This window comes from Dromiciops gliroides, chromosome 4 (genome assembly GCF_019393635.1).
Source record: "Dromiciops gliroides isolate mDroGli1 chromosome 4, mDroGli1.pri, whole genome shotgun sequence".
Lineage (NCBI taxonomy): Eukaryota > Metazoa > Chordata > Mammalia > Microbiotheria > Microbiotheriidae > Dromiciops > Dromiciops gliroides.
The window spans coordinates 259,955,951-259,974,081 of record NC_057864.1 but is presented as its reverse complement, the minus strand read 5'-3'; the positions used below and the strand labels follow the sequence as shown (position 1 = coordinate 259,974,081).

The 18,131-nt window shown below is 42.9% G+C and overlaps 1 pseudogene; it reads left to right on the top strand.

The window, feature by feature from the left end:
* Nucleotides 1-2,338: 2,338 nt before the first annotated feature.
* Nucleotides 2,339-2,825, top strand: LOC122725868 (annotated as a pseudogene).
* The last annotated feature ends 15,306 nt before the right edge of the window (nt 2,826-18,131 follow it).

Genomic DNA, 18,131 nt, shown 5'->3' with positions numbered 1-18,131 from the left:
TTGCCCACAGTCTCACAGCTAGTAAGTGTATGAGGTCACATTTGAACTCAGGTCCAGCCTGACCCCAGGGCCAGTGCTCTATTCACAGTACCACCTAGCTGCCCCCCACCACTCATTTTGTCCAGAAGAGGGTAAATCACATAGTCTAATAGGTTTAGATGAATTATGGTCTGGACTATAGATATCTTTATATTCTCTTTTCCCTTAAATCCATCCCTGCTCTAAAAAAATTTTATTGCTGTCTAAGGCACCACCATTTTTCCAGGCACCCAGATACACCCACCTTCAGCATCATCTTTGACTTCTCACTCTCCCCACCCCAACACACATCCTCATACCCATTCAATGGCCAAAACTTGTTGATTCTATTTCTACATCTCTCACATCTGACCCCTTGTCTGTACTCACACAGCCTCCACCCTAATTCAATCGTTCCTCACCTGTCTTTTGCCGCAGTGGTCTCCTACCGGTTCTTCCTACATCCATCCTCTCCTCACCCACGCAGCTGCCAAAATGATTTACCTAAAACAAAGGTCTGCCCGTGTCCCCCCCCCTCCCCCCACTGAGTAAACTCTGGTGATTGCATATTGACTCTAGGATCAAGCATCATTTCACCTTTATGGCATCATTTTTTAAATTTCTATTTTGTGTAAGTTTTATAACATGCAAAATTATTAGTTCAGTAGTACATTGTGTGATTGAGAAATAAGTAAATTTGGGGGAGCTGCTAGGTGACGCAGTGGATAAAGTGGATTCAGGAGGACCTGACTTCAAATCTGGCCTCAGACACTTGACACTTACTAGCTGTGTGACCTTAGGCAAGTCACTTAACCCTCATTGCCCCAAAAGAAAAATAAAAGAAAAATGTAATTGAGAAATAAGTAAATTTTACTGAGAGGAGTATATAATCAAAGTAAGGTTTGGAGACTACCATTTTAGACAGCCAATTATAGATATATGATTGATAGATGAAGATATGTTATCCAGACCAATCACTTCCTATTAAATTCTGAGTCTGATCCATGATCAACAGGCAGCATTTACCCATATTGTCTCCCTGCCCTCCATTCAAACCCAAACAATGCCTTCCTGTATTCCTCAGAGTCCTACTCTACTAAGTAGGCTGCTGCTGATGGTGGTGGTGGTGATGATGATAGACCCAGAATCAAAGTTTATTGGATCATAGATTTAGAACTGGAAGAGACCTTAGAGACAATTGAATCCATCCTTCTATTTCTACAGATAAGGAAACTGAGGCCCAGTGAGTCTAAATGAAACCCACAAAGACAGGAAAGTGAGAGAGAAAGGATGTAGACACAGGTCCCCTAGCTTCAAATCCTGTATTCTTGCCATTGTGCCATGCCATGGCCCCTCAAATGTCTGTTGAATTAGATTGCACGGAAACAAATTGATCCAAATGGCCCAAGTAAAGTCTGGCCAGTGTAAGAAAGATTTTCAGATCTTACCAAGAAAACACCTAGCCCTTTTGGGATATGGTCATCTATATATGGACATCAACATACGTCCGAGTCATTCCTCACAAGCCGTAGAGTCCTAAAACATTAGAACTGGAAGGAACCTTAGTGATGATTAAGTCCAAACACTTCATTTTACAGTCCAGGAAACTGAGGCCCTGCCACCTCAATCCTTAGACACTTCTGTTAATACATGATTCTATCAGTATAGGTACTCTCTACCCATCTTCCCATCTGGTATGACTCTTATAGATCTTTCTGTCAATCCTTCATAGAAGACACATCTGGGGGCAGCTAGGTGGCGAAGTGGATAAAGCACTGGCCCTGGATTCAGGAGGACTTGAGTTCAAATCTGACCTCAGACATTTGACACTTAATAGCTGTGTGACCCTGGGCAAGTCACTTAACCCTCATTACCCCGCCAAAAAAGAAAAGAAGACACATCTGACACAATAAATACTTTCTAATAGTTATTTTAAGACAGTTAGGGGGTATAGTGGATGAATAGTCAATATATATTTTTAATATTGCTATTCTCCTGGTGATGCTATATGGCTGTGAATCATGAAATGCTAAAAATTATAGGCAAGGTCTTTCATATTACTTCTATAACCCATTGCTATAATGGGTTACACCCCACTAGTACCCACCATACACTGGTATTAAAAAGAACTAGTGTTCTAGGTGGCACAGTGGATAAAGCACCAGCCCTGGAGTCAGGAGTACCTGAGTTCAAATCTGACCTCAGACACTTAACACTTACTAGCTGTGTGACCTGGGCAAGTCACTTAACCCCAATTGCCTTACTAAAAAAAAAAAAAAAAAAGAACTAGTGTTGGAGCTGTGCTGGGTAATCATTTAAAATGGTGAGGTACTCTCTTGATCCAGAGAACCCCCCAAAATCATGTAAGTCAAGGGGTTCAAATCTCCGGGTCCACTTCAAGAATACCTGTGAAATAGCCCAATCTATCAAGGGCATGCACATCCGAAAAGCTACCAAGTATTTGAAAGATGTCACATTGAAGAAACAATGTGTTCCCTTCTGTCGATACAACGGCGGAGTTCTTGCTGCATATGCTTAAAAATGCAGAAAGTAATGCTGAACTGAAGGGTTTGGAGGTGGATTCTCTTGTCATTGAGCATATCCAGGTTAACAAGGCCCCCAAAATGCAACAGCGTACTTACAGGGCTCATGGCCGAATCAACCCATACATGAGTTCTCCTTGCCATATTGAGATGATACTGACTGAAAAAGAACAAATTGTTCCTAAACCAGAAGAGGAGGTTGCTCAAAAGAAAAAGATATCCCAAAAGAAACTGAAGAAACAAAAGCTTATGGCACAGGAGTAAATGTGGCATTAATGTGCAAATAAAAGTGAAAAACCATGTTTATCCTTACCGCAAAAAAAAAACAAAACTAGTGTTGTTGTTCAGTTGTGACCCCATTTGGAGTTTTCTTGGCAGAGATATTGGAGTGCTTTGCCATTTCCTTTTCCAGCTCATTTTACAGATGAGAAAACTGAGGCAAGGGGGGCTAAGTGACTTACCCAGGGTCATACAACTAGTAACTGTCTGAGGCCAGATTTGAACTCAGAGAGATGAGTCTTCCTGTCTCCAGGCACAGGACTCTATCCTCTGCACCAACTAGCTGCCTCATTTGACCTTACCAAGCCTCAATTGCCTCACCCATAAAATGGAGAAAATAATAGCACCCACCTCACAAAGCCACTGAAAGGATCAAAGGAGAGAACATAAATAAAACCCTTTGCAGACTCTAAATTGCCATATAAATGTCAGCTGTCATTATGACCCATTTCTGATCAATCTCGGAAGACTTTATAGAGAAGATGGGGTTTAAGGAGCTGTTTAAGTGCTGGCCCAGCAGGCTAAGGGAGGGAGGGAGGGAGGGAGGCAAGCAAGCACAGGTGGGAGGGTGTCCAAGCCCATCTGGTGCCACTTTAGGGAAGGCGTAAAGGCAAGAGATGAAGAGAGCTTTGACTTCATGGAGTGGAGCCTTCCTGGATAACCTTGTTTATTAGATCTGGCAATTCTTCCCAGCTGGAAGCTTTAAAGTTAGGTGGAGCACGTTTATTTTACTGAAAGGAGCAAGACCCTGTGGTCATCGCTGTCAGTGTCCCTTGGCATCATAATTTCCCTGCCTGTTTCCACAAAATCAAAAAGTTGCACGTTCTGGGCCTCAGTGTCAGTCCGTAAAATGAAGTGGAAAAGAAAAGAGGATTGGGGGAAATGCATCTAGAAAAATGGAATTAAGATAAGGTTTGAGATCAAAGATCCAGACTCGTGCCAGAGCAGCTCCTGGTGAGGAAGAAGATGGTTTGTCTTTCCTGTGCTCCTGTGGGCTCCCCTGAAATCACCATTTCCCCTACTTTATAGACCAAATTCACATCCTTGACCCACCCTGTGACTGGGGGCAGGCCCAGTCCTATCCATAGTCTCAAGACACGGCCCCATGACGTGCTTTGAGGGCTGCAGAAAGTGTTTACCCCCTCCCAGACTGTATCCCCCAGCAGCCTGTTACTTTTTGAGAGCCTTCTAGAGACAAGTATATTCTAGCTAGGTTCTTGGACTTGCAGCATGTTAGATCTGGAAGGGACCACACAGGTTCTAAACCCAAATCATCAGACTCCCAAGATCAGGGCTCTTTCTACTATACCAAGAATACAGTCCTGACAACAGAGTGCATCTGGATCCCAAGGACCTACCTAGCTAAGTTCTGAAAGGTCAATTGGCCAAAAGTTAGCCAATGAATGTTTACTGTTTTTCTGCCAAAGCAGGCCCTGAAGACCACCTACGAAGGTACAGAGGAGTTGAGATCTGTATCTGTGGAGGGACTAGTCACATGAATTAAATTGTAAATTCTTCAAGCATTGAAATAAGGCATTAGGTTACCTAAAGGAGGCAAGTGGATAGGCTTGGGGAAGGGAGTCAAGAGTCAGTCCTGCCATTAAGATTCTGTGATCTTGTGAAGTCAACTTGTGAAGTGTACTCTGTCTATCTCCGTATCCCCATCAGTAAAAGTATAGTACCTTGGGGCAGCTAGGTGACACAGTGGATAGAGCACTGGCCCTGGATTCAGGAGGACCTGAGTTCAAATCCTACCTCAGACACTTAACACTTACTAGCTGTGTGACTCTGGGCAAGTCGCTTAACCCCAATTGCCTCACCAAAGGAAAAAACAAACAAACAAAAGTATAGTACCTTGTTGTTATTCAGTCTTGTCCAACTCTTCATGACACTATTTGGGGTTTACCTGGCAGATACAGGGATAGTTTGCCATTTCCTTCTCCAGCTCATTTTACCAGTGAGGAAACTGAGGCAAACAGGGTTAAATGACTTACCCAGGGTCACACAGCTAGTGTCCAAGCCCAGATTTAAATTCTGGTCTTCCAGCTAGGTAGCACAGTAGAGTGGGGGACCTGGAATCAAGAGGAAATGAGTTCAAATACATTTTAAATACTAGCTGAATGACTCTGGCAAGCACTCAAACCTCTTTGCCTCAGTTTCCTCATCTGTAAAATGAGCTGGAGAAAGAAATGGCAAACCACTACAGTATCTTTGCCAAGAAAACCCCGAATGGGGTCACAAAGATTAGGACAAGACTGAAAAATGACTGAGTCAGGAAGATCTGGATTCAAGTCTTTCATTTAAGCTTTACTACCTGTGTGACCCCAACTAAGGAAGTCAATTAACTTCAGGCAAGCTGCCACTGACAGAGAAGATGCAAATATGTGTCATGTCATAATTCTAAAGGTGGAAGGGGCCTCAGAGGCCATCTAATTGAACCCCCTCATTTTACAGGTGAGAAAACTGAAGCCCAGGGAGGTTTTGTGACTTAACCAAGGTCACACACATAGGAAGCATCAGAGATGGGATTCGAACCCAAATACTCTGACCAGAATCAGCATGGTTTCCCCATACCATTCTTGAGGACAGAAATATTCATTATGTCAAAAGCAAGACTGGAACCCTCACCTCCAAAGAGAAATCAGAACCACCTAGAGAAGGGTTAAAACAATCAAGCTAATGCTTTAGACCACTCACTATTGTGGAGTTAGAGCTTTATTGGCAATTCTATATATTTATGAAATGGAAGGAACGAAGGAAGGAACGAAGGAAGGAAGGAACGAAGGAACGAAGGAAGGAAAGAAGGGAGCGAGGGAGGGAGGAAGGAAGGAAGGAAGGAAGGAAGGAAGGAAGGAAGGAAGGAAGGAAGGAAGGAAGGAAGAAAGAAAGGAAGAAGGAAGGAAGAAGGGAGGAAGGAAGAAAGGAAGAAAGAAGGAAGGAAGGAAGGAAGGAAGGAAGGAAGGAAGGAAGGAAGGAAGGAAGGAAGGAAGGAAGGAAGGAAGGAAGGAAGGAAGGAAGGAAGGAAGGAAGGAAGGAAGGAAGGAAGGAAGGGGCATAAAAAGAAAGAGAGAGGGGCAGCTAGGTGGCGCAGTGGATAGAGCACCGGCCCTGGAGTCAGGAGTACCTGAGTTCAAATCTGGCCTCAGACACTTAACACTTACTAGCTGTGTGACCCTGGGCAAGTCACTTAACCCCAACTGCCTCACTAAAAAAAAAAGAGAGAGAGAGACAGAGAAAGAAAGAACTTTTATTTTTAAAAGAAATTATTTGTAACTGGGATGATCAAGGAAATCTCCCTAGAAGAGGTAACACCCGAGCTGGGCCTTGAAGAAGCAGCAAGAATACAACAGGCTGAGACAATGGAGAACAATGCTCCAGGCAGAAGGAAGGGCACGGGTAAAGGGGCCGAGTGGTTAAAATAGGATCAATTCTGTGGAATGGAAAGTTGTCTAAGTCCTCACAGCTATCTCTGGCCAGAGAGGTGCAAGCTGGGGAAGAAACCTATCCCTGAAGGAGGGGGGACCAACAGGCCCGGACCTGGCTCATGAACCAGGGCACTTATTGACTGATATATGGAGCTTCACACATCCCATCCTTGTCACATTCGGACCTAAACAATAGAAATCCTTTTCACCTGAAGCCCAGGTGGCTGCTGGCAAATGTCCCTAGGACTCCCATCAGTTGAAATCTTGCCCCCTGGAAAGGCGAGGAGTCAAGCAGGTGTTTCATCTATCAAAATCAACTGCACTCACCAGAGCACTCTCTCCCAGAAGCTTTGGGGAATGCCATGAAGTGATGTTGATGGACAGGCTGGAATATGCCCAGGCCACCCAGCTCCCCTTCAAGGGCTCTGGCACACCCCTCTGAGGTCTACCACAGAATAGAGGGAAGAGCTAAGGAGACCAAGGTTTGAAACCAGGTTTCATCGTTTGTTAGCATTGAATTTCTGTTTTCTCATTTATAACATGGAGAAAATAATAACCACTCCACCTGTCTCAGCAGACAGCTTGTAAGAAAAACACTTTGTAAAACTTTAAACTGTACTAGAAGGGAAGCTGGGTGGCACAGTGGATAGAGAACCGGCCCCGGAGTCAGGAGGGTTACTAGCTGTGTGACCCTGGGCAAGTCATTTAACCCCAATTGCCTCATCAAAAAAAAAACAAAAAAACCTGTACTAGAGGCAGTTGTTCAGTCATCTCCAGCTATTTATGACTCCCATGGACCACACTGTCTATGGGGTTTTCTTGCCAAAGATACTGGACAGCGTTGCCATTCCCTTCTCCAGTGGATTAAGGCAAACAGAGGTTAAGTGACTTACCCAGGATTGTACAGCTAGGAAGCGTCCGAGGCCAGATTTGAACTCAGGTCTTCCTGACTCCAGACCACTGAGCCACCCAGCTGCCTATGAGAGGCATTGTGGGTAGAATAGTAAATAGAGAACTGGTATTTCCTCTGACCCATAGTACGTATATGACTGGGCAAATCACTTTACCTCAATCCCCCTGGTAGTTTTGTTTTGTTTTGTTTTGTTGGGCAATAAGGGTTAAGTGACTTGCCCAAGGTCACACAGCTAGTAAGTGTCAAGTGTCTGAGGCTGGATTTGAACTCAGGTCCTCCTGAATCCTGGGCCAGCGCTTTATCCACTGTGCCACCGAGCTGCCCCCTACCCCTGGTAGTTCTGTAAGACAATGAGTTATAGACTAAATGCTGATCAGCACCAGGAGTTTGCTCCCTATGTTGATAAAATCACAGTTCTGGATTTTAAAATGTGAAGCTCTATACAGGGTGTTCCAACCATCTTAGTCCAGTTTTAAGCTTTAATAGCTTAGCAAGTATTACTCTCACTAGGATTACCCTCAAAAGTTTGCCTCGTGTCACTAGGCTTGGACTCCAGAAGACCTGAAGGTAAATTCAGTCTCAGACATTTATTAGCTGGATGAGTCATCTGATCTCTCTCAGCCTTCACTTCCTCCTGTGTAAAATAATAATAATATTTATAGACCTCTCTGAGGTTTACAAATATCTCATTGTAGGATGTGGGTGCGATTATTATGTCTGTTTTACAGATGAGAAAACTGAGGCAGGCAGAGAGTAAGTGACTTGCCCTGGGTCACACACACAGCTAATATCTGACTGGATTTGAACCTAAGTCTTCCTGATTCCAGGTCTAGTACTCTATCCACTGAACCACTTAGCTGTCTCTGAAATGAGGCTAATGATGATTGACAGTTCAGTCACCCAGTGATTGTTCACATGGAAATTCTGAACTATGTTATCTTCTACCTCTCCCCTGATTCAATTCAAGAAAAAGCTACTAGGCAGTAGCCGGAATGGGATGCAATGTAGGGAATACACCAACTGTTGCTCAACATTTGTATCATTGCCCCATTAGTAACTGGTTGGGGAGGAAAGGGAAGGAAAGGAAGAACAATTAATTTGGGGCCTGGGCATTGTTCCTAAATGTGCCAACGTGGTCACGTCCCTTGTCTGAGGGAATGTCCCTGTTTCAGAAATGGGAGTGCCTTAAGCAACTCTGAAGAAATGTGCTCTCCAAATCCAAAAAGCAATTCCAGGACAGGAACAATGATGGCGTAAGTTACTATTCTAATTCCCCAAATAAATGTGATCTCACTCTTTTATGAAAATCCCAATGGGAGGTCATGGACTCATAGATTTACAGCTGGAAAAGACCTTAGATGTCATTGAGTCTTACCCTCTCCCTTTTCACATGAGAAAACTGAGGTTCAGAGAGGTTAAATGACTTCCCCAAATCACATTGGAAGAGTTGGAATGTAAATCTGTTTTCTGATTCCAAATCGCATGCTCTTTCCACTGTACCATGCTGCCTACGAATAGCATTCTTTGTTTATGCCACTCTGATGACATTCATTCTCCCGCACTAGACTATAAGCTCTTTGAGGACAGGCATAGTGCCTATGTATCTCCTCTAACTCCCAGCGCAATTGTACCCTGCATGTAAGAGGTGCTCAAAACAGCAGCTATTGCATTGAATTGAGCAGTGAGTGATGGAATTAGTAAGTCTGGAATATTTAGGGTGACTTGATATATCACTGGACAAAATGGCACACACAGGATAATGAATAGTGGAAGAAATGATCGTTTCTTATAGTAATAATCAATTATTAAATCAGGAATAAGGTTTTCCCTTTTATTTCCTCATTCAGAAATAAACCATAGGGGAGGCTAGGTGGCACAGTGGATAAAGCACAGGCCCTGGAGTCAGGAGTACCTGAGTTCAAATCCAGCCTCAGACACTTAACACTTACTAGCTGTGTGACCCTGGGCAAGTCACTTAACCCCAATTGCCTCACTAAAAAAAAAAAAAAAAAAAAAAAAGAACAGAAACAAACTATAGGTTGTTTAGTCTCTGAAGAACCTTGTTGATGGATGAGATTGCCCAAATTTCCATGTACTTCCTTTTCTATCCTGGGTAAGAGACTCCCAGCCAACTAGAGCACCTTAAAAAGAATTTAATCTAAGATGACTTCCAGCTCATTGTGCTCCACTCAGGCAGACTGGGGAAGGGGAGGGGTTGTTGGGGGGAAGGAACAGATCTTTTGTCTAGATTGCCAGGCTAAGGTGGTCTGTCTTGAGATAGTCTCTCTTTGTCCATGAGTACCATAATGAAAGTCACTTTCCCCCAGCCCCTCATTAGAATAGGCCTACTTCTCATTATAATATTCATTCTTCCCATGAATTGGTAACCAATCAGAATTGTTTGTTGCCTGTCGGGAACACTCACTCTTCCAAGGGCATATAACATCAAGAAGTCGCCATGATATGTCTTTGGCATTGAGTGCCACTGATGCCTTTTATTAATTATCCACTCTGAATAATTAATAAAATGGTTAATTACCCAGAAGCTATGTATCTCAAACTTTTTATATGTCACAATAGCAAATAAGTGTGGGGAGAGAAGATAATAGGCCTGACTAGCCAGCATATCTTCAGTAATACTTTAAATAAGGGGTTCTTAACCTATGGTCCATTTTGATAGTTCTATTTCAATGTAATTGGTGTCCTTTATATTCCTAGACATTTTATGTAATTCATTGAAAAAAATTCTGAGAAGGGGACACCGGAAGAAGTAAAGAGCCCCTATTCTATATGAAGGGTCACTTGTAGCCCCTCTCTTTCCTTGTACTACCCTCATCTTCTTTCCTCCGATTCCCTACTCTTTCTATCTACCTAGCTCTGCCTTATGCTTTCTGCTCCCTCCTATCCATGATTGTTGGTGAATAGGGGAAAGCTATGTCATAGATATGAAGGAAGACAGGAAGGACTGCAGAAGTCAGGTCCTTCATAGGGAAATGATCATTGAAATGTGACTTCCTCTGATTTGTAAAGACACAGATGGATGTGGGTCCATGGAAATCCCTTTGCAAATGAAATGGAAAAAGAGGGCACACCCAAAGAAGATGGCAACAGTCCTAAATGGGTATTGAGAGTCAACCAGTCTTCTTCACAAAGAAAACCAAGAACAGCACAGTTATAGTTAATGAAAAGGGATCTCCAGGTATAACAGTGGTCCTGTTCATGGCACAGTCAGGTTGAGCCTTAGGAAGAAGATAAGCAGCTACTTAATAAAGAATACCTCCCCTACTGGCCTGCCAACATGCCTGAAATTCCCATTTTTAAAACCACTCTATAATAGTTGTATATTAATATAATGGAATATTATTGCACCATAAGAAGTTATAAATATGAAGAAGTCAGAGAAATGAGAAAACTTCTTATATATATATGAACTGAAACAGAGCAAAATAAGCAGAAAGAGGAAATTGGATTACATTATGATTATGATTACAGCATAAGCTAGGTGTGAAGAGTAGATAGAATTCTGGACTTAGAATCAAGAAGTGATGAACTGAGTGAGCCTGGTCAAACCACTTAAGGTCTAACCTCAATTTCCTCATCTACAAATAGGGATAACAGCACCTATATCACAAGGTTGTTGGGAAGACCAAATAGGATAATATATGATTGTGCTTCCCCAGGTACCAACAGGGTTTTTTTTTCTTTTTTCTTTCTTTTTCTTTTCATCTTATCTTTCTCTCTCTTTCCTGTTTTCACAATTTTATCTCTATCTTTCTCTTCCCTCCTTTTTTCCTAATTCCTCCCTTCCTCTCCCCTTTATTCGCTTCCTTCATCCTTCCCTCCCTCCTTCCTTCCTTCCTTCCTCCCTTCCTTTCTTCCTTCCTTCCCTCCCATCCTCCTTTTCTCATTTTCCTTCCTTTGTTTTGTTTTGGTTTGGTTTTTTTTTGCAGGGCAATGAAGGTTAAGTGATTTGCCCAGGGTCAAACAACTAGTAAGTGTCAAGTGTCTGAGGTCGAATTTGAACTCAGCTCCTCCTGAATCCAGGGTCAGTGCTTTATCCACTGTGCCATCTAGCTACCCCCCAAATGGGATAATATATGTAAAGTAATTTACAAAATTTAACACCCTCCATAGGTGCTAGTCATTACAGTATTATTATTATTATTATTATTCACGTAAAAGAAAACAACTTTGAAACACTTTTGAACTCTGATCAAAACTGACTTGAAAAAACTGATGATCAAGTATATCTCCCACTTCTAAGCAAATAAGTAGTACAAAATAAGACTATTTTAAGACATGACCAATATGTTGACTTATTTTGTTTGACCGCATTTAATTGGTACAAGGAAGGATTGTATAGTTGAGAACTGTGTAGGAGACTAAAAAGAGGAAGTGATGTTAAAAATGGGTGTCAATAAAATATTTTTTTAAAAAGGAATGAAAAATGAACTGGTAATATTTAGCCTGGAGGAGACTTATGGTACACACTGTAGCTTTCTTTAACCATTTAAAGGACTGTCATGTGGACAAGGATCCAAAAGGCAGGACAAAGGTCAATGAGTGGAACATATGGAGAGGCAGAGTTCGATTCAATATATGGAAGAGCTTTTTAGTAACTATTGATTTCCAAGGCATCATGCTAAATTTGGAGGCAGAATGCCCCAGCTCTGCTACTTAATAGCTGTGTGACCTTAGGTCATACAATTAAACTGTCTAGACCTCAGATTTTTTTATGGGCAAAATAAGAGGGTCGACCTAGATCACTGATGTACAGCTCAAATATAAATGGGGGCCACTATATTTTAATCTGGTTTTAGTCACACCTGAGAAAGTTGTGGGCCACATGTAGGCTTGAGCCACATGTTTGACACCTCTGGCCTAGAAAACCTCTTAGGTCTCTTCTAGCTCTATGATCTATGATCTTTACACATTTATTTATTTGTTTGTTTGTTTATAAAGATTAAATGGACTGCCTAATGAAGAAGTGAATCTTTCTTTGTTGTAAGCAATTAAGCAAAGGCTGGATTACCACCTGTCAGAATTTTTACAAAGGGAATTCTTGCACTGGCCAAGAGATTGGAATTGAAGATTTCTAAGATCCTTTACTCTCCCAGGCTCTCTCACTCCCTGAGCTGGAGCTAGCTTCCTCAACCCACCTATACCCACTGAAGCAGGTCAAGATAGCAACTCCAGACAAGCAGACACAGTCACCACTCAGCTGCTATTCCAACACTCTTAAAGAGTCCTAGGGGTGGGGGGCAGCTAGGTGGTGCAGTGGATAAAGCACCAGCCCTGAATTCAGGAAGATCTGAGTTCAAATTTGGCCTCAGACACTTGACACTTACTAGCTGTGTGACCCTGGACAAGTCATTTAACCCTCATTGCCCCGCAAAAAAAAAAAAAAAAAAGAGTGCTAGGGTTGGGGCAGCTAGGTGGTGCAGTGGATAGAGCACCGGCACTGGATTCAAGAGGACCTGAGTTCAAATCCGACCTCAGACACTTGACACTTACTAGCTGTGTGACCCTGGGCAAGTCACTTAACCCCCATTGCCCTGAAAAAACAAAAACAAAAACAAAAAAACAACAAAGAGTCCTAGGGGTAACTTTAGCATGTGGAGGATATATTCCAACCATGCATCATTAGAGCTCCTAAGTCCCTACCATTGTATTTCCCATTTACACAAAATCAGTCACATCACATCATTGCCTCTTAAACATGCAAAATGTAATTAATGAGAAGGCAAAAGCAAAAATACTCATATTTACTCAGTAAAAGACAAGAGTAGGAATAATCAGGATATAAAAGTCCATCCATAAATCTGTCATATTCTTCAACCAATATACACACTATCTGTGGGAGAAAGTAGACACACAGTGAAACCTTGAAGAGAAGCACATAAATAGGAGAAACCATGTACCCAAGACAACTCATGACTCTGTATGGTAGGCCTTGATTTTGGGGGTCTCTCTAGAGAACAATCTGTACCCTACCTCATTGGGTAGGCCAAAACATTTCTCTGCTATTTGTTCCCCCTTATGGTCACAATAGCTCTCCTGCTAAGTAAAGCCACTTCTTTGCTACTTTCAGGCTATGGAAGCAGTGTCAAATTCTTTTTTTTTTTTTTTTTGGTGAGGCAATTGGGGTTAAGTGACTTGCCCAGGGTCACACAGCTAGTAAGTGTCAAGGGTCTGAGGCCAGATTTGAACTCAGGTCCTCCTGAATCCAGGGCCAGTGCTCTATCCACTGCACCACCTAGCTGCCCCTGTCAAATTCTTTTAACACATAGACACCCTTGGTAGGGTGCTGAGATAATGGTTTGTTGTGTTTTTTTTTCAATGACAAGTAGTTCCCTTAAGCCTGAGAACTGTGAAGCTCCTCAGATCTGCTCTGGGGCTCTTAGGAGTTTCTTCCTTTCAAACTGCAGTTAGGGATAAGGCCATGCAGTCTTTCCCCAGCCAGCTCTTCAAATAACAGATGGTATAGTAAATAGAATGCCAGGACCAAAGTCAGGAAGACTCATCTTCCTGAGTTCAAATCTGGCCTCAAACATTTTACTAGCTGTGTGACCCTGGGCAAGTCACTTAACCCTGTTTGCCTCAGTTTCCTCATGTGTAAAATAAGCTGGAGAAGGAAATGGCAAACCACTCCAGTATCTTTACCAAGAAAACCCCAAATGGGGTCACAAAGAGTGAGACACGACTGAACACTATACATGCTACTATTTTGTCTAATCAGTTGTCAGCAAAGCCATGCCTCTCCTCACAGCAAAACAAATACAAAAACTGTCTTTTGCATCTCTGCTTCTCCCTCTCAAGCCAGACTAGTCCTCCTGAAAGATTTCCCTTCTCTTAGATTATAGATGTTCTAAAGAGAAATAAGCCCAGAAAGCTCTTCATAGCAAGATTCAGTTGTCTTCCCACCAACCAATCAGTGTTCAGGGGAAAAAACAAACAATGTCTGTCTCTCTCCCATCAAAGCTGTTCCCAGCAAATAGGTGCAAAGCTTTCCTGTCAGCTGAGCTGGGTCTGCTTCTGTATTCTTTATTCTATAAGCAGTTTTTCTAATCACTTTACTGATCTGCCTATATTTTCTAATGTCTCTAATCAGGCTAATAGGCATCTCAGGTGGGATTTAAACTCAGGTCTTCTTGAATCTAAGTCTAGGGTTCTTATCCACTATACTACCTCCCTGCCTAAAAAGAAATATGTGTGTCCTGGGAGATATAGGAGCTAAGATGAGGAAAGGAGCAGGGGGTGGGGGGTGGGAATCAGATATGGAATGTAGGGGAAGCAATTGGGAACCCACCTCCCCACAATCTGCTGGACTGGTACATGGAGTTGGATGGGTGCTCTGGACTCTTGCTGAAGTATGTGAGCTTTAAGATGACTCTAGGTAGGAGGATGAGGAGCAAGAGAGTTCAAGAAAAAATCTGATCCTTGATGTTTGGTATCAGGTTCCAAGAATGAACAAGGTCCATGTGAGTCCATAGTCAGAACCCCTTTATGGTGAGGATACCATATGGTGAGTCACAGGTAACAAGAAAACATTGGAGTCACTGCTGGTTCAAGAGCACCTCCAGAGTATCATATCTGTAGGAATCTCCAATCACTTTATAACCCTAGAATCATGAGAGGATTTTGTGGGGGGAAGGCACATTGTGTATTGGGGTGGAGGGTGGGGAGTGAGGCTTGTGAGCTGGAGTTGAATGGGAAGCAGCTACAGTATAATAGAAAGAGCAGTACATTTTTAATTTGGATATCAGGCAAATCCCTTCCTTTCTTTATGAAAGACTCTAAGCTCGTTTTACTCCCTTGATTTACAGATGAAGAAACCAAGGCCCTGGCAGGGGAAGAGACTTACCCAAGGTAGTAAACAGTCAAAGCAAAATCTGGACTCAGATTCTCTGACTCCAAATCCAGAGCTCTTTCTATTGTACAGACCCCCTCATTTTACAGAGGAAGAAACTGAGTTCCAGAAGGGTAAAAGGATTTTCCCAAGATCACATAGGTATTAAGTAGTACATCCAGGGTTTGAAGTCCTACCCACTGAAGCTAAGTCCAATTACCTTTCCATGCCCCACACTACCAAAGGATGAAAGAAGTCAGATGGGAAAGTTGGGAAGTAGGGGCGGGCTTGAAACTAAGCTTCTCTTCCTTCAGGATAGTGCCAAAGGCCAACCCTGACCTCCGGAGGCTAAGTTTGGAGAGGAAAGATTGTTCTGAATAACTCTAGGCATCCCAAAAGCAATCGGTTTCCCTTGGAGCTGGGTGACCATTAGCAGGCCCCGCCCACAAGGCCAGACCCATAGGGGACTCTCACATCAGCACAGGACATCTTTGTTTCAGCCGAAGCTGGTTTTCCCACACGCGACTGAAATCAATTAGAGCTTTTTCAACAAGGGAGGTTTAAGGCGGCCCCTCTTGGAAAAATCTCAGCAGTTGCTCTTTATTGGATTATAACTAGGAGCAAAACACCCTGAACCACCCAATTGCCAGCAATAGGGAAAACACACACACACACACACACACACACACACACGTCAAATCCAGCATTGTTGGAGGTGGCTGGAAAGTGTTACCCAGCAGGGAATCACAGCCTGGAAGCCTGGTCTACATTGCCATAGGAGACGGGAGACCCAAATTGCTTTGAGAAGGTCAGACACGGCGTGTGCACACACCACTCGAGACACAGACAACCACACACATGCACAGTGGAAATGGGACAAAGGTGAGCCACCAACAGAAAATGCAATGAAAGGCATCCAAGGCTTGACCTAAGGAAGAAGTCCCACCACAGAGAATTGTTTGGAGGAGGCCTGAGGGAGTCTGGGTTAGTCTCCTTCTCTAAAAGGCTATTTAAAAAACAGGCTATACCACTCCTTTCTGGGATGAGCAAATTATAAAACTGCCTGGAATCAAGAGGGTGGAGTATGTGACCTTCAGGGTCTCTGATCAGCCTCCAAAGGCTAATATTTTCATAGTCAGCACCACAATAAGTTGGAGGGCACAAAATGAACAGCTAAGGGAGACAGCAGAGTGTATGCATCCGGCCTTAACTCTTTTCGCATCATGGGCCTCTTTGGCAATCTGGTGAAGCCTATGTACCCCCCTCTCAGTGTAATGTTTTCAAATGCATAAAATAAAACATAAAGAAATATAAAGGAAATCAATTATATTGAAATGCAGTTATCAAAACTTCAGCAAAACAAATTCACAGATGCCAGGTTAAGAACCTTTGGTGTAATAGGAGGAACCCAAAACTAGGAATCGACACTACAAAGACCTGGGCTTAATTCTTGTCTTTGTTCTTTACTACCTGTGTGTCCTTAGACAAGTCATTTATTTCCCTGGGGCTCAGTTTCCTCATCTATAAAATGAGAGAGTTGCATTAGGTGACCCTTCCAGTTCTCAGTCAATGATTATTATGGTCCTATGATCTCTCTCTGGAACTCAGTTTCCTCAACTATAAAATGAATGGAGTGGCCTCAATTCAACAAATATTTATTAAGGACCCACTCTGCTGGGCACCTTTTTAGGTACTAGGGATATAAAGAAAAAGCAGAATGATCTAATAAACATTAAATGCCTACAAAGTGCCAGGCACTGTTCTAAGCACTGGGAATACAATTACTAAAAAGAAAGTCCCTGCCCTCAACTAGCTTATAATCTAAAGGGCTAAGACAACACAGAAAAAGAAGCAGGGAAGGGGGGAAGTGGAGGAGGTGACACCAGAAGATGCCTAGTATAGGGGCATCTTGTTCCATAGAGTTGAAACCAGGCAGGGAAATAATTGCAGAATGGAGTGATCTGAGAGACCAGCCAGTGGCTGCCCTCTATAAAGGCATTGGGAGACGTTTGATATTCTGCCCTCTAGGGCAGCTAGGTGGTGCACTGGATAAAGCACTGGCCCTGGACTCAGGAGGACCTGAGTTCAAATCTGGTCTCAGATACTTGACACTTACTAGCTGTGTGACCCGGGGCAAATTAGTTCGCCCTCATTGCCCCCACACACACAAAAAAGGAAAATATTCTGCCCTCTAGCCCTCCAATCAGAGGGGAGAGTTGAGGAAGTTTGAGTTAATTAAGGCCTGAGTAAGCAACATGGCGATCAGTATATAATTGATGAGTTTATTCCCTGGAGTTGAAACCGGATAGGGTAACAGATGCTGATGTCCTCACATGAACCAGAGAATATTAAAGAGTGGACGGGGTTTGGGAGGACATATGGTGAGTTTTCTTTTGGCTATGTTGAGTTTTCAGGTGCCTATTGAACAAGTGGGTGGAGATATCCAACAGGCCTTGATGATGTAGAACTGGAGTTCAGGAGAGAGATTATGGGGCAGCTAGGTGGCACAGTGGATAGAGCACCAGTCCTAGAGTCAGGAGTACCTGAGTTCAAATCCGGCTTCAGACACTTAACACTTACTAGCTGTGTGACCCTGGGCAAGTCACTTAACCCCAATTGCCTCACTAAAAAAAAAGAAGAAAAAAAAGGAGAGAGATTAAGACTAGATGTACAGACTTGGGAATGGTTTTCATAGAGATAATACTGGAAATCATGGAAGATGAGATCACTAAACGAGAGAATGTAGAGAGAAGAAACAAGAGAGCCCAGGGCAAAGTTTTGAGAGATGCTTGCCCTTGGTGCGAAGGGGAAGTTTAATGATCCAGCAAGACAGAAGCAGAAAAGGACAACATCATGAAGGCCGGGAGAGAAGAGAACATAGAGGAAATTGAGGAATTTAATCTTTCACCAGCCATAACACCCAGGAAGAAGGAAGGAATGGCTGACATCATCAGAGCTTCAGAGGAGATAAGACTGATTCCTTCCAGTTATGAACCCTGTGACCTATAGTCTTGTCCCATTTGTCACCATCTAGCTGTGTGGCCTCAGGTAGGTAAGAGCCTTCCCTATTCTGTGGCAATTTCCTCAGACATAAAATGGGGATA